The 17,964-nt window shown below is 33.1% G+C and overlaps 1 pseudogene; it reads left to right on the top strand.

The window, feature by feature from the left end:
- Positions 1-17,622: 17,622 nt before the first annotated feature.
- On the top strand, positions 17,623-17,741 carry LOC120586384 (uncharacterized; annotated as a pseudogene).
- The last annotated feature ends 223 nt before the right edge of the window (positions 17,742-17,964 follow it).

The following is a 17,964-nucleotide window of genomic DNA, read 5'->3' as shown; positions in this document are numbered from 1 at the left end:
CATTTATGTATTTTCAATTAGAGTTGATGTTCAATATTGATTTAGATTAGTTTCATGTGTACAACACGTACAACATAGTGGTTAGACATTTATACAATTTAGGAAGTGATCCTCCTTTCCTTTCCCAATTAGTCTCTTATCCTCCTGGCACTATACATAGTTAGTACAATATTATTGACTATATTCCCTATGCTGTTCTTTACATCCCCTTGACTATTTCATAACAACTAGTTTGTACTTCTTAATCCCTTCACCTTTTTCACCCATCACCCCAACTGCCCTCCCATCTAGCAACTATGAGCTTGTTTTCTGTATCTATAAATATTTCTGTTTTGTTTGTTCATTTTGTTCTTTACATTTCACATATAAGTTAGCCAATTATTTGTAGAGGCTCACCATGTTTAAGGGCCCAGAGAATTTCATACATTCTCTGGATATACTAGAATGCTACCTTCCATAGTGGTGGCTAAACTTGCATGGCTAATTCCACAGTAAAAAATAAGAGTTTTGACATTATTTATATTTCAGATACCTGGGAAAAACATATATTGTGTTGAAGACAAATCTACTTTTTTTTAGTTGATAACTGGCTAAACCTTACAAGAGAGATATTTCTTTATTAACTGTTGCTTTCACCTATAAACTAGGTATTTATAAAACTAGTTTTTGAAAAAAAAAACTTATGAGAAAATATAATTTAATGGGTTTTAAGATATTTTTGCTTTATTCTCATTGTTTTACCTCTTGAAGTGAATTAAAAATTGAGCAAAAGTGGACAAATACTTTTATTTAAATCAAGAAGGCATTACATTTACAAATTTAGATTTTGGCCTTAAAAAGCCTAAGAAAGCTATCATTTATACTAACAAAGTTACTACTCAATGTTCTAAATCATATCGTATAATTTAGAAAATAAAGTAATATTAAAAGTCAAAATGTTCTATATTTATCTGGAGGCAATAATTTTATCTTAGTGAGGAAAACCTTTTTTCATACTCAGAGATATAATTTCAGAAAGTCAAATTAAAGAAGTCAGAGGTCTACAGGTCAACATCGTTATCAGGAAAGGCAATAATAGAAATCATAGAGAGGTTGAGAGAATTCTTTCCAAACCAGTAATCTAATTTATCACGACATAGATAATATTTTAGAATTAAAACTCATCCTACATTTGTATAAGCAATACTATGATTGAAAACCACTGAATGCTTCTGTAAACCATAATCCATACCATATTTCTCTGACTCTCATTGTGCTTCCACAATGGATGATATTCTATTTAACAAAATCTGGCAAACTTGTTATGGCACTGTGACTTTATAATTGCTGTTTTTTAATGCTTGATTTTTATCATTGCTAGAGCATATACTGCTATTGGAAATTAACTGGTTTTTCTATTCCTGATCAGTCGCATCAAAATTTCCATTCTGAATAGTGTCTTGCTTGTATACCCAGTAGTTAGAACATGACCTACCGAAAACAGTAAATGATCAATAAATCATCTGAGACTGAAAACATTTTTTACATCTTGCCCTAATCTCTAAAGAAGGGAGGGGGCAAAGTAGACAAGAGTAAGAGGGTGAAATATATGGTGATGGTAGGAGGTTTGATTTTGGGTGGTAAATATACAATGTAATGTACATATGACGTATTATTGAATTGCACACTTGAAATCTATATAATTTTATTAACCAATGTCATCCCAATAAATTTAATTAAAAAAATAAGTAATTCTTTTTTTAAACTTCATTTCAGTAATTGCCATCTCTCTCTGTAGTGTTGTTTATTTGAAACAATAACAAAACCAACAAAATAAAAATATTTTGCAACTCAAGTGACATGTTCTATTCTGTTCTAAGACTAGATTGTCTTGGAGATAAAGGAGCCTTAATCATTTTATATGGCATTCCTTTGAGAAATCCCAAGCTTTGTTCAAAAATGACACGTTTCAATTTTTTCTGCACATAATTTTATCATTCCATAGAGCCTAGAAAGAGTAACTGACGTTCTCAGTTATTCCACATGGGTCTAATTCCATTATATTCTTGGACTGTGTCAATTAATTTTCTTTCTTCAGATAATAAATTTACACTTCGATTCCTCTTCTGAGCAGTTAGACATTTTCAGCATGGAACATTCCATTAAAATGAACTGACAAATTGCCCTGTAGCACACGAATTTTCAAAGGCTGTTTGGTCTGATTATATAGTTCTTAGTAGTCTCTTTCCAAAGTAATTCATGTACACAAAAGACATTATTAATTTTGTTCATTTATAAACTACACATAATTTGAAAGTGATGTCATTGTTCCACAAATATATCTAGGTTTCAAAATGATTGATTAAATTCTATTTAAATTTTTGCACAGGAATATGGTATATAATCACATTTTATATTCCTCTGTGCAGGATCTAGTTTTCTAAATCATACTCCATTGTCATAAGCGTGTTCATCTTCCGTACCAAACACACTGACTGAAAATAAGATCAAGTCTGCACATTTTGAGATATAAATTTTAGAGATTACTGCAGTTGGTACTATATATCTCTCTTGTACTAGAGCCTCTAAATCTTGCCGTTTTTACCACTTTTGTGCTTGCAAGATTTATGCTACTCTATACTTTGTTTATATTCAGTGGCTAAGTATTATTTGTCCTGTTATCATGACTTATCCTGTAATTTATTTAAAATATCGATAAGATTTTAAACATAATTATAGTACTTTTTTTCGTTGCATAATCTAGAATGAGAAAAATCAAAATTAAAAACATACACACACATATACCTATTCTTCAAACATATAGTTAGGCAGCATGTGGTAATAGTTACTAACTTCACTCACTTCACTGAATTCAACTAGAAATTTGGAAATGGAATTTGAAGCTAGTTCTCACAAGATTACTTACAAATCATATACTTACAAGTATATACAATTGTTACAAGTTATTTAACCATTCAGGGGTCAGTTTCTTTCTAATTTCTAATTGTCACAGTAGAAATAGCTGGTTATTATAATCAAAAGTACATAAAGTAAAGGCAATTAGTACATTTTAAAGCTTTTTAATGTTTTTATTATTATAGTCTTAGAAAACACACTCTATATTAAATCTAATTTCCACAAAAAATTAATATGAAATGACACATATAATAGAAGTTTTGATGTATTTTTTAAAATAAAACTGCTCAAACCATATAGAACAAATAAAGCACGCTAACATTACATAAGTCCTCTCTAATAGAGTTGTGTACACTAACCCATAGTTTGACACTGTAAGTTTTTTCTCCATTTCTTCATTTATAAATTAAAGCTATTGATCTAAGGGATTCTAGAGTCTTTTTTAGCTTGAATCTTCATATTAAATTTAATCAAAAATATGGAATTAAGGATACTATAAATTAGATTCAAGCTTGAGATTGGAATCTAGATAATCTTTTAAAATGAGAGAAATAAAAATTAGGAGAAGCTGTAAAAAGTAGAATAGCATATGATGAAAAAAACCTAATTAGCCCCCTCCCCTCTGTTCATCACCAGATTGTCCTCTATATTTGCGAGTATGTTTTTGATTAGTTCATTGTTTTTGATCCTTAGATTCCACATATAAGTGAAATCTTATGGTATTTATCTTTCTCTGACTTATTTTACTCAGCATAATAACCTCTAGGTTGGAGGGGCATTGGGGTGCTGGAAGAATGGGGTAAAGGATTAAAGAAGTACAAATTAATAGTGGATAGATGGTCATGGGGATGGGGAGCATGGCATAGAGAATGCATTTATCATTGATATATTGGTGAGACAGAGAGCCAGAGAAGAGAAAGAGTAATTAGGGGGGTCATTTTATAAACTATATAAATGTCTAACCAATGTACTACATACTTGAAACTAATAAAATAAAATTAAAAAAAAAAATCTAATTAGCATTTGAGGAAGAGCTAAGAACAGTGGCCTAGTAATGGATTAGGGTTCAAATGTGAAAAATAGAGACTGGCATGAGAGGAATCAGACTAACCATACGACACAGTGTGTAGAATGTCTACAGAGTTTAGATGTCAAAGTTGGTAATCTGCAATTGTGCAGATTGAGAACCATAGCCAAGTTAAGTTCTATCTGAATTTATGATATTCAAATTTTACTTTTGCACCAACGAAAATATTTTTCTTAATGCCTTATTCCTTCCAGAAAGCAATGTTTAATATTCCATATATGATGAAAAATTATTAGCCAAATTAATTATGAGCTCATGTTTTTTATTTATAGAATCTGAAGAGAAGCACTTGTTTAAATTTTATTTTAATTATAAAATATTTCAATGTAGATTTATGGAGAATTTTTTTCTAAAATTCTAGCCAAAATGACTATAAAACTATCACATTCACTGCTGTGATATTTGATAATTAAAGTTGGCAGTATTGGAAAATTTTTCTAAACTAAGTTCGAGACCTCTTTTAGGTTTATGAAACCATAATTTGAAAAACTCTTTAAAGATGTACAGCACAACATTTTTAACAAATTATTTAACATTTATTAATTCATAATTCATATTTCGAAGACCTCACATTGAATTCTGATTGTCTACAAAGCAATCTCTTGATCAAGGAAATTGTAACCCTGAATGAGAGAATGGGGAAGAGTCTATTGATTGAATTAGTTCAACTATATATGGTGAAACAGCATCATGAAAAAGCAACACTGCATTAATATTATAAACCACATTTATTAAAATTCAAACCTTGAAATTTGAAAAAAAGAGTTGAGTAAAATCCAAAAGTTATCTCTGTTCTATGTTTCATAAATTTAAAAAAAAAAGCCTGACAAAATGATTATCTTTGATAACAGAAGAATAAACTCAATAAACAAATTACATGATTCTTCATTCTATGTACACATTGTTTTTGATCTTCATTTCTAACATCATTTCATCTCTTTAAGACTGAATAAGAAGTAAAGATACAGTGAACATCAGAGCACACATTTGCTCCCATGTATTTCCAAGGAGAATCTGGTGGAGCTGGTAAAACACAATGTATTCTTTTTCTAGAAGACACCCTAAAAGTCTTATGGAGGCATGAAATAAAAAATATAAAAGTATACATACAAACTCTGTATTAAGATAATTTTTGTAGATGATGAACAATTCTCAAGCTCAATGAAGTCATGGACTGTTTCCATAAAGTTTTAAGGAATCGATGAGTGGTTCTTGGCAGTTTATCCTTCTCTGATGATGTTTTTCAATGCCAGTTACCTGAGGAGAACATTTCTTGGAAATAGCTATTCCTAAGAATGGCTTAGTATTCTTTGAAAGGTGTGGCAACCAATCATTCATCATACTGTAGGCCACTGAATATGAAAAATAACAATTAGGAAAGAAATAAATGGCTAAACAATGCCCCCAGGGAAAGCAAATATTAATTTCAGAAATATATTGAAAGATCTTGAAATCTTTCAAAACATTTTTACTCTAAACAGCTTAAGGAATTAAAAAAAAAAAGCTACAGAGTAGAAAATATGTAGATTTTAAATAAATTCAACAAATATTATCTAATACCTACTATTTGAGGAACAATATATTAAATCGTATAACCTAGGTATTATATATATTCTATAAAAGATGAAGACTCATTAGCTGATTGCCCACATTGTCCATGATCAGTCTTAATGGGCTCCATCACCCAGTTCCTCTTGCTGTCACTCTTCTGACTGGGCTTTGCTGTTCTCAATGCCTTTCATCGTTCACTGGGCTTTCCTAGCTCCCTTTCTTTTCCTTGCCCTCTCAGGCCCAGGAAGCTTTCCTTCTATTGCTTCATTCTGGGAGCCTCACCATCATTGTCTGTTCCCTTACACCTGCCTATACCTCTGTAAAACATCTATTCATTAAATTCTCCTCATGTTCCAAGGTGCTTCTGCTTTCTCTCTCTTACCAGGGCCATGATAAATAGAATGCAATTCAAGAATATTTGTAAAGAATATTATTTGGCAAATTACACTTAATATTAAGAGTTAGCTGAGGAAAACATTATTATCAATTCTGTTATGGGTATCATTATACATGTATTGAGATGGATGCATAGCTAGGAGCGAAACTGCTCACTTAGAGAGCGTGTGCATCTTTAGCTTTATGACTGTTAAATAAAGTGGTTGTGTTGATCCATACAGATATTTCACATCATCATCAGTACCTTAATGTTTGCCAAACAGTTAAAATATGGTAATACGTGGGGATTTTTTTTGGCATAGTGTACTTGTTTTTATAAATATTCTATGTGCTCTTTTTAAAAATAAAAATGCTTTGTGCCCTTATGGGATATGCTATGAGAAAAATATCCTCCATTAGTTCTAACACAGGTGTGATTCAAATATAAATTAAATAAATAAGTAAAACTTTTGCTTTCTAAAAAAAGATAACAAAAGACTCATAAATGTGAAATGTGGGGAAAAAAGACAATTAAAAAGGAATTAAGTCAATAAATGTCCCTTTTTAATAATAGCAAAAAGCTAAAGCACTCACCTAAATTTTGTATGTGTATATTGTTCTTTAGAATACACTTTATTACATACATTAGGTGAGTATTTTTAAATGGGTAATCCAAATATTTTAATTTTTATTTTAAGTGTAACGAAGGCTTCTTATTTATTATCTTATTATTTTTCCATAAATATAATATACCTCACTTTTATACCACAGCCATGTATCTGGAGACATGAGGATATGTGTATGTATCTGATGATTTTAAAATGGATTCTCTTTTTATTAAATAATGTAAAGAGTTTCCTTGGCACCATCCACATAAGATTCTTGCCTTTGTGCACAAAACAATCCACATTAATTTGCATCTGTAGCAGAGAAAATAGTTACTGTAGTGGATGCTAAATGAATAGACTCGTATTCCAAGAGCACCCTCATTATTTGGCTTGTGAGAGTCCCTTCTCTGCAGGATCCAACTGGCTGCGCTCCTGGGGCCCTGACAAGTCCTTCTATACAGACAACAGTTGAGCTTGGTCACCCGTAGCAGCTGCTCTCATTACTCACACAGTCATCCTGGGAAGTGGTATTCCCATGTCCTCTTCTTCCTGTGATGCATCATCCTATCACTTTCAGACGTGGACTCACTCTGAGCCCAAGTCGATGGAGCTACAATTGGATGAGCTGAAGGAGACATTTGGAGCTGTCCGAGTGACAAAACTTTCACTTGGTTCCTGCCTAATTTCTCATCATTAGGCAAGAACCACGTGGAAGTTTTATTCCGATGATAAAACTGTAGAAAATTTTATTAACATATTTCATTTTCATTCATTTTTAAGTGATATGGCAACCTTTACCAATCGTCCTCTCTAACATACAAAAGTTTAGGTAGCTATGTCCCCTTCCCTGACCTCCACTCCATACAGCATAACTCAGTTGACCAGTGGGCGCTGGTGGCCTGGCATTCCCAGCATCATTCATATCAAAGCAAGAATGGATCTCGAGTTTCAAATTATTTTTACTCAATCCTCAAACAACAATTAATTGGGTGATACATGTATTCTTGACCTTGTGCTAGACCTGGGCCTATACCATTGACCAGAATAGACAAAGTACCTTTATTCTACCTGAAGATTCGTAGTTAGACAGTAACTAATCTGAAAAACAAATTAAATGTGTGTTATATTATATCACGGTAGTGATAATTGTTGCATAGTTAAATCAGGTTGAAATGACACTGAAATACTGATTGATCAAAAAGATACTCTAGAGAAAATCCTTGTAGCAGTGTGTTCCCCACAAATGGAGCAGCAAGTATAAAGGCCCTGTGTCAGAGGAAGCAAGATGGTGCCACAGGGCAGAGTGATCAAGGCAGAGTAAGAGACAAGGCCAGTGAGGTAGCTTGGGGTCAGATTCATAAAAGTATGGCGGGAATACTTAAGAGAAATGAGATGAGCACAATCTAAATTACACTATAAAAGATGACTTTGGCTGTTTTGTGGAGAAGAAATGGGAGGAATGATGAATAATGGCAGCAGAGAGATGCGTTAAGAAGATATTTTAGTAGCTCATGAAAGAGATGATAGTCAGATTTGCAATTTGTTTGAAGGTGAAGTGAAATAGATTTTTAATAAATTGGAGTATATAAAAGAGCTGATGGTGACTCCATGTTTTGGAGCCTTAGAAAATGGGTTAATGACTCCTCAAATTACTAAGTAGGAAATCACTAAAATGGAAGCAGGATTGGGTGAATATAGATCAATAATTCTGTTTTACTCGTTAAGTTTAAGATGTCTATTTGACATTTGTCTATTCAAGGCAGTTGCAAATGAGTTGAGTGTTCAGAGAAAAGATCAGCTAGAAATAGAAATTTAGGAGTCGTGTGCCCACATCTTAGTTGCAAGGGAGAGTTTTATGAACTGCTGGTGAAAGTGTAAATCAGTACAATCAATTTAGAGGAAAAAAGCATACACAAGCTACGCTAACCTGGGATCACATCTACCATCCTACCCAGAACACAGACCACAGACTGTGTGAATAATTTATTTGGGAATATGATCACTGAGGAGGAATGAGGAACAAGATAGGTGTACCAGTGAAAGAGAGAGTGAATTCTAGAACACATCATCAAGCAAGATAATCAGATACTCTAGGACCATTAGCTGGAGTAAAACAAAGAAGGGAATATGTATCCATTAGCTCTAAGGGTTTCATTATTCAAGAGTTGTCACATGAATGTTAACTGACCAATATGGTGGATGGTACGTATGTGAGCACCAAATAAAATTCTTCCAGCAATCCATATAACATAGTCTGAGAACTCCCAAGGCAGAAAATGAAGTCTAGCCAGGAACTGAGAATGGATATTATTGGCTACATCTTTACAAAGGTGAACAAAATTCACACAAAACTAGTGACCAAGGCTAGAACAAGACATGAGGCCGAGAGGATTTGCAGTGGTATAAGAGGCATCCAGTGCATCCTTCAGTACTAAAGTTAAATTTCTAGGTATGTATTTGCAATGTATTAGATGGCTATTCCCTCCTCCATTCATATGCTGAAACTCTAACTCCCTAAATGATGGTACTAGGTGGTGGGGTTTTGAGAGGTAATGAGATCGTGAGACAGGGAAAGGGATTAGTGCCCTTATAAAAGAGATTCCAGAGAGATTTGTCTGTTCTCAGCCACATGAATATACAAGGAGAAGTTGGCAGTTTACAACCTGGAAGAAATCTCTCACTAGAATTCAACCATATCGGCACCCTGATCTCAGACTTCCAGCTTCCAGAACGATGAGAAGTAAATTTCTGATGTTTATAAACCAACTACTCTATGGAACTTTGTTAGAGCAGCCCAAACTGACGAAGACAACATCTTAGAGAAGTCATGAAATACCACTATAGCAACTATTTTTTTTAAATAGCCCAAAATAAAGCTAAACTGTAATAGATTGAACCAATGGATAACTATTGTGATATATTCATATAATGCAATACCAAACAGCATTTAAAATAATGGATAACGCTCATATGTGTTAACAAGAATGGAGCTCATTAATGTAAAATGGAACATAGCAAAGCAAGATGAAGAGAGAATATAAATTTTTAACTTTTAAAAACACATAAATATTATTCAGTTGTGTGCATAGATGCTTGCACATATGGTAAAATTATAAAAAAATATGAGTATGTTAATTCCAAATTTAGAGTCATTGTTTCCTCTATGAGCAGAGAAGGGGATTTGATAGATGTTCACAGGGCCTCTGACTGAATTGACACTGTTATTTCTAGCTGAGTGATGATACACGAGGGGTTTTTTTTTAATGAATTTTATATGTTTTGAAAATAATAACATAAATAACTAGCCTTGGATCTGGACCTGTGTATCATGATATGTGGTATATACTATAGGAATAAAGGCTGGTAGGGCATTAGACCTTAGTTCTGATGTTTGAGACATCCCTTTAATGTCATGTAATGATTACTGGATTATTTTGCCTTGGTGCTTGATAGTAAATAAAACTTTCAAACTGTTTTTTGTTTGTTGTTTTATTTTTTTCATAAAGAGGAGACAAAAATGATGAACTACAAATGTATGGCAGAAATCAAGAAAAGTGTTTTGTTCTCTTAGATAATAAATGTGCCCTGTAGTTTAGTTTCAAGAGAATCATCTCCTGGAAATGGGACCATATATACAAGTTGTAAAGTTTCTACTTGTACACAGTATAAAGAAAATCACCCTTCACCGGGAGGCCCTATGTAAGTCATTATGCATCATGGTGTGAGGTTATCTAAAACAGGCACTGAGATAGGGTATGTGAATAACTCATCTATTCACATGTTTACTGAAAATATTCTCTGCAGCAAGCCATTAGAGGAACAATAAAGAGAATAGGCATGGACCATGTTTTTATAGACTCTAAAACAGAGGAGGTAATTTAAATAACCCAAGAAGATAATTAAGTATTCAAATTTTGATAAGGAGTATAAACACAGAAATAGGAAACTATAATAGGAAATAATGAGTTGAAGATGAGTAGAACTAATTCAAATAACAGTTTCTCTGAGAAGCAATATTTAAGCAAAGACTTAAAGAATAAGGAGTGAGCCATTTTGAAAGAGCAGATGAAAAGTGTTTCGGGCCAAGGAAACAGCATCTGCAAAGATCTTAAGCAGGGAAGACCTTAGAAAATTCAACCTGTGTTGCTAGACAAAAGTGAACCATGAATGACATGCCCTGGGATAAGGTAGGTAGATAAGCAGGGACCAAAATATCATTGCTATAATTATCAAAGTGAAAATTATACATTTTGCCTTTGGGCTAGAATGAGATATTATTTTTCGTTTGTTTTAACATATTATTCTGGCTTCATTCCATACATTGGAGAGGAAATGATAGAAGTTAAAAATAATGGTAAGAAGGCACTGTAAAATTTTAAGCTTAAAGAACAATTTTGTGATAAATTCAAATCCTCTGGTTAAGAAAAGTTAGTTACTATATGCTATTAGTTTTCGGAAACAAGATGAAGAAAAGAGATAAGCTCTCCATTGCATGCAGATTTTACTCCCTGGGTTAGAGGGTGTTGTGAGAATATTGTCTAGATTTTCCTCCATTTATTCTCAGCATATTTTATGATCCTCACTAATATTCTATCTTCACTATTTCTAGCAAAAAGTCTGTGAATTTTGTTTTTCACTTAATAATTTATTGAGTGCCTGACAAAGTGCTAAACATTATCTTACTATTACTCTTGGCCGAACTCTGTGGTAGATAGTATTTCCACTATATGACTAATGAGGAAACTGAGGAATGCCAAGGGCAAACAATTTGTTTAGGGTAGCATAATTGTAAGAGGTGAAGACAAGGATGCAAATCTTATCTGAGTCTCTAAAGTTCGTGCTTTTTTTTTTTTTAAACCACTATACTGCCTTTCTAATCTGCAGATTCGCCCATTCCTAACTCCTTCTTAAACAACTATTTATCACCAGGCAATGTTCAAGGCACTAAAACTCAATAGAAATCTCTGTCCTCATGGAACTGATATCCCAGTAAAGATACAATGTAATAAGCAAAAATGTAAAATGCATAGTGTGTTAGATGGTAGAAAGTGTTATGGTGAAATGTTAAATATGGCAAGTGTCTACAGAGCACAGAGGATTTAAACATCTTAATAAAATGGCCATGGAAGCCTCACAGAGAAGATGGCATCTGACACAAGACATAAAAAAATGCAGGGCAAACCATATCTATTGCCATTTTCAGTAATAATGAAACAATCTACTGCAACTGAAACTGAACGAGGAAATGACCAAGGAAGAGAAGAGAAATTCATAGAAAAACTGGAAGAGTCCGTACAATGTAGGATCTATGAAACGTTTGTACAAACTCTGGCTTTTAGAATAAGTGCAATGAGTATAAGTTAGAGAGTTTTATGCACAAGGGTGACAAAATCTGATTTATATTTTAAAATGCTGTTCAGAATATGCTAAAGGGTGCCTGATGCAATGTTGAAGCCAGCTATTTGTAGGTCACTGCCATAACCTGGATGATAAACAACGGCAGCTAGTATCACAATGCTAGTAGTGGAAGTAGTAAAACGTGGTCAGAATCTCACTATTGTGTTGATATAATCAATGGGAAGTGATGATGGATAGGTTCTGAGGTGTGAGAGAAAATGGATTTCATGTTTTTTGGACTGAGAAATCTCATTGGTTGAATATTCAAAATTAAGTTGTTATTTAAAATCATATAGGAATGTCAATGAAAATGTGGCCAAAGGGGAGGCAGAGGGGAAGGGGAAATAACTTCTATTTTGTAACCAAAGCTCTTTTCCATTGTTTAAAGATGGCATTTAGATAGAGGAAACAACGAATGGGTTTGGGACATAACTATACCCCGTCCAAGCTCACTGACAGATTTATTGACTTAAATGTGATAGAGCAGTGAAATGGAAAGAAAAAGAGAAAGAAATTCTGGAAACCAAGACATTAGATTTATTCCCTCCACAAAAAGGATAGACAATTTTTATAAAGTGATAAAATGTGCCAAATGCTTTTATTTGCATTATCTCATTCTCCTACCAAATCTTACGAAGTCAACATTATTTTCATTTGTATATATGAGAAAAATCATGACTCTGGGAGTTTAAAATTTTTCATGAGAAAGCCAATATGTGCACCATAGAAACCTAAGTAAGCTATTCAAACTTACGGAATTAAGTTTTCTGATATTTTATATTGAGAGTACACGACAAGATCAAGTTAGAGTTGAAATATTTCACTTATGCTTAATATATACATATATATGATTTCAAAATGTGAATTAATCCCAAATATCTTTTTATTATTTCAGTAGACATAGAAAGTTTAACAGATGTCTGATAAAATATGACAATGAAGTACCAATTTTCTCTAAAAGTGAAAGAGACTGCTACTCTCAGAGTATTTCTAATGAGTATACAGAGGGAAAGTATTTTGGCTCATTTAGTTCTGTAAAATCTCTCTTGTACATAATTCAAATTTCTTTTTTGCCCATAGGAATAGTGGGGCAGGTATGCATTAATTCATGTCATAGTACAAGAATAGGTACTAATAAAATGCTGGCATTTTCCAAATTGCCAGTATAAAGAATTGTCAGAAGAACATGAGTATTATCTTCAGATTCTCCAAGGGGTTAACCTTTATGTTATCTTTTAAATATGAATTATGTATTAGCTTCTCATATTTCCATATATAAAACTTTGTGCCTTGGTCCTGTTCCTCGGGATGACCTTGATGTAATCAGAGATAATAGTGTTCTTTACCAAAGACATTAATCAATAACTTTATAATATGAAGCATTATGAATATTTAATAGCTTCAGCTTGAATAATTCAAATTTTGTATCGCTAAAAAATAAAGTCAGTTGAGTGAATGAGATTTCTTTATCCTCTGAATTCCTATTATATTTACTACTTCTTATTTGAAAAAAAGCATGGAATTATATATGTTGGTGACATAATGCATCCTTTGCTTTTTTTCCATGTATATATAATTTTCAGCTGATTTTAGTTCCATTGCTGAATGTGAGATCACTTTTGGTGAGTCCAAAATTCAAGCAAGAGTTCATGTGTAAAGTAGTGTAATGGCCTGCTGAAATGTGAAAGGGTTAAAGAATAATTAAAACCTGAAACTGGACAAAGGAAGTCTATAACTTAGGCCTAGTTTCTGGAACCCCTAACCACATTCTGTTAATCATGAAACTTATAACAATGAGCTCATACGCTAACTGCCAATTTTAGCCTGTGTAACCCTGCTTGCTTGCGTGGCATGAAAAATAATCAATTGTATATAAGCTGAAAATTACTGTTTGGCCATCACCCATGGGAACACTGGCTATTGTCCATGGGAACATAGGCAATCACCCATAGGAACATAACATTCTAACACAAGCTTTCTGCTTCTGTACTTCCCGCTTGCACACCTGACCAGGGGGTTGACAGGTAGTGAATAGGAGAAAGATGGACCTTTGTGTTTAAGACAGAATGAGGAATGGGATTTGGGGCTTAAAAACCTTGTATCTTGGCATTTCGAGGCTGCTCCTTTGCAAGGACAGCCGCCGGCTAATAAACTCTCTCCTGGTTAAGAGCACTCAAGTTGGGTCTGGTTATTCTGGACACAACAGTAGTAGCCTTAATTCAGTGAAAGATACCCTGTTAAAAATATATCTTAAATTTTTAATAGGTGAGAGCATCAAATAACTATTTCAAAATAAAAATGCAGAATCATAAATGCCTAATAAAATTGTGTTGAAGTCTTAAAAGGGGAAAATAAACTATAATTGCAGATAAGATTGAAATCCAGTGTGTAACTCATCTAAGAAAAGGCTTGTGGAATTTCATTAAAATAGAATGTCAAATATGAAATATGTAGAAAACTTATTAATAAATGGAAATATATGTATATGTACATATGCTATATATGTGCATATATTCATTCTAAGCCATATATGAAATATATTCATTCTAAGCCATATAAGAAATATATGTATATGTACATATGCTACATATGTGCATATATTCATTCTAAGCCATTCTAAGTCATTGTGTTCTGAAAAAAAATTATTTTAAATATTTCGGAATTAATCAATTCTAATTTTTTTTTTTTTTTTTAGCAAAAGCAAATTAACATTGCCCAGGGTAGAAAATAAATGTCAGCTATTGAGTGGATTTATACATAAGCACACAATAATACTACTCCCTCAGTAATGTGTTCCAAGTTTTTTGGTAAAAATTTAATTAAATCGGGAATCTGAATGTGTTGTAGGAATATGAATATACAAAAAAATAATCATAGTTCACTAAAATGTTTTATTTGCATATAAAAATTGTTTGTGAAGATGCTCTGGGAGTCTGAATTGCCTATGGAGAGCCAACTGTGCATACGTCCACTAGTTCTTTAAGCTCAGTGAAACTGATATTAGTACCAATTTACACATCAATAAGAAGATACATATATAATTTGCAGCAGTCAAAACAATATTTCATATCTTAGTTTTAGGCAAAGGAAACTTACAAAGGACAGAAAATTATAAGGTCCTCTTAATAGATGTTAGAAATGTAACTAAAGAAGATGAAAATAAAAGTAATAAAGAAAGGCATTTTGGGTGTAGATGTAAGAAATGTAATTAAAGAAGATGAAAATTCAGATAACAAGGAAAAGCCCTGAGTATAGAATCACTATGCTTCTCAGGAGCATGCATTCAAAGTGCTCGCTGCACCTTTTGTGGTAATGTAGACTGCAGGTAAGCCTGCAGCATTACAAAGTGCCTTCACTGGTTCAGGATGTCCTGAGCAGTTCATCATGTGGTACAGGGAAGATGGGGGCAAGGGTGGGACAAGAGAGAGATTGGGGAGGGAGGGAGAGAGAAAGAGAGAAAGAGAGAAAGGGAGAGAGAGAGAGAGAGAGAGAGAGCAGCAGTTGTAAATAATAGAAGAAGAAGAATAAAGAAGAAGAAGAAGATTAAAGAAGAAGCAGTTAAAGGAAGAAGAAGAAGAGGAGGAGGAGGAGGAGGAGGAGGAGGAGAGAGGAGGGAGGAGGAGGAGGAGGAGGAGGGAGGAGGAGGAGAAGGTGGGAGGAGGAGGAGGAGGAGGAGGAGGAGGAGGGAGGAGGAGGAGGATGAGGAGGAATGCATCCACATACACAAAAGAAACACAGAAAAATTTCCTTCTTCCAGCTCCTCACTTCTGCTCTACTATTAGTGAAAAGTGAAACCACACCAAAAACTAGAGTACATCAGTTTTGTTTGTTTTCTTGAAAATTTTATATGTGGGAAAGTTCAAGCGGAAGAAGCAAATTAGCAGATTTATCTGGGCAGAAGGACACATGCTAATTTCCACAATATTGTCTTTATAAAGTGGAAGAGGAGATCAAATACATGACTTCCATTAAAGAGAATCACTAAAGACAAAAATAACCCTTTGTAACGAATCTAAGTGTTCACCAGAGGATTTATCTCCTTGTTGCAGGTTTTTGGAAATGGGCTATATTGTTTGTATCATAGCTGATAAATATTGCCACAACAAGGTATTTTCAAGCCAGCTCCAAGTGACCTAAAATTCTTTTATTTATTATTAAGAGGAATGCCTAAGACAAATCCTATGGTAAAAGCAGATTTACTGTCTCTGCTATTCACCTGTGCTATTTCTCATATGTTACCATTGATATGTAGTATCCATTCTTCGCAACAATGGCTTTGCTGGAGTAAATTAGTATCTCATTGTCCTTCTCTGTCCGTTTTGCATTATAACGTTTCTAAGCAAACTTTTATAGTTCTCTTAAAGAATTATAGCAGGTCTTTAAATAAAAACAAAGTTAAAGAAAAAATCTTAGACATAGTTACAAATCCTTTCTAAGTAGAATTTTAGGTAAAATATGTTTTCTTCTGTTTTTAAGAAAAATATGTGGTATCGCAATATTACCTAAAGCTCATTTGTCTTGACAAAAAGCAAGACTGGACTAGGTACAATCTAAAGTAGACATTGAGACAAAAACAATGAAAGCAAAACTAAGAAAAAGAATAATTTATTTTATATTTCTTTTCGTTACAATAGTTTATACTATGATAATATATTAATCACTTTCAAAGCCCTTTTACTGTCTGCGGAAAATGAAAACTTTTCATTGTATTGGGATATTATCTTAAAGGGTAATAAGCACATACAATTGAATGAAATTGTTGAGTCATGAAGATCAACAATAGATAATGCCAACTTTCCGTTTTTACTAGCACATGCTATCTCCATCAGCAACATATTAGTTATTATCAGTCCTATTAATGCAACCTGATGAGTATGTAATGTTATCTCCTTTAGGTTGTTTTTTTCATGGTAACTACATTTTTTTATTTCCCTTGTGATTAATGAAACCTTTTCATACATTGTTTGGCAATTTGGATATCCTGTTCATTTAAGGTCTTCATCAAGCATCTTGTTCAGTGCTTATGGGATTCTCTGTATTTGTTTATTGATTTGTAGGTCTTTACATATTTTTCTGAATATGAACCTTTGTCAATTATATGTTTTGCAAATATTGTTTCTCAATTTGTGGTTTGAATAATTACACATATAGCTATATATGTAACATACACATCTATATCTATATAGATATAGATGTGCATACGTGTGCTTAATTGACATAATACTATTTATTGAACAAACCACCATTTTCCTACTGCCATTTATCAAATTTCCACATGTGTCAATCTGTTTCTGGACTCCCTATTCTGTACCATTAATTTCTGTGCTTATCCTCAGACTAAAATATATCTTCCTGATTTATTTTCCAATAAACATGACAGCCATTAGAATCATCTACCAATATTTCTTTTAAATTATTACCTTCATATTATTTACTCTTTATATCCACACACACACCAAAAAAAAAAAAAGTTGTCATTTTTGTTTGTGATTGAACTACATGTTTAGAATAATCTGAACAAATTTATACCTAATGATATTGAACCCTTAATTGAAGGAATATGATGTTGTTCTCTATTTATTTAGATCTTTTCAAATGTACATCAGTAAGTTTTATAGTCTTTAGTGCAGAGCATCTGTACATTAATTTGAATATATGCCGTGCTTCTTGTTTACTGTCAATGGTATCTTTCCTTCACATTTGTTTCTGGGCTATGGCCTTGCCACCCTGAACAAGCCCAATCCTGTCTGACCTTGGAAGCTAAGCAGGGTCGGGCCTGGTTAGTACTTGAATGGGAGACCACCTAGGAAGATTAGGTGCTGTGGGCCTAAAAAAAAGGTCCTTGCAATCTGTGAGGTCAACCAAGGGTTGCCTCGCCTAAAAAACAAAACAAACAAACAAACAAAAAAATACATTTGTTTTTGGTAGTATAGAGTCGGTCAACTGATTTTTGCTTATCAGTTTTATATTCAGAATCATGGATAAGTTCACTTTATAAATCTAGTGGTATATGAGTAGCTTATTTTAACTTTTCATTAATATTACATTGCC

This window comes from Pteropus medius, unplaced genomic scaffold, assembly GCF_902729225.1.
Source record: "Pteropus medius unplaced genomic scaffold, Ma_sr-lr_union100, whole genome shotgun sequence".
NCBI classification, from domain to species: Eukaryota; Metazoa; Chordata; class Mammalia; order Chiroptera; family Pteropodidae; genus Pteropus; species Pteropus medius.
The sequence above is the reverse complement of the archived record's forward strand: the minus strand, read 5'-3'. Positions and strand labels throughout refer to the sequence as shown.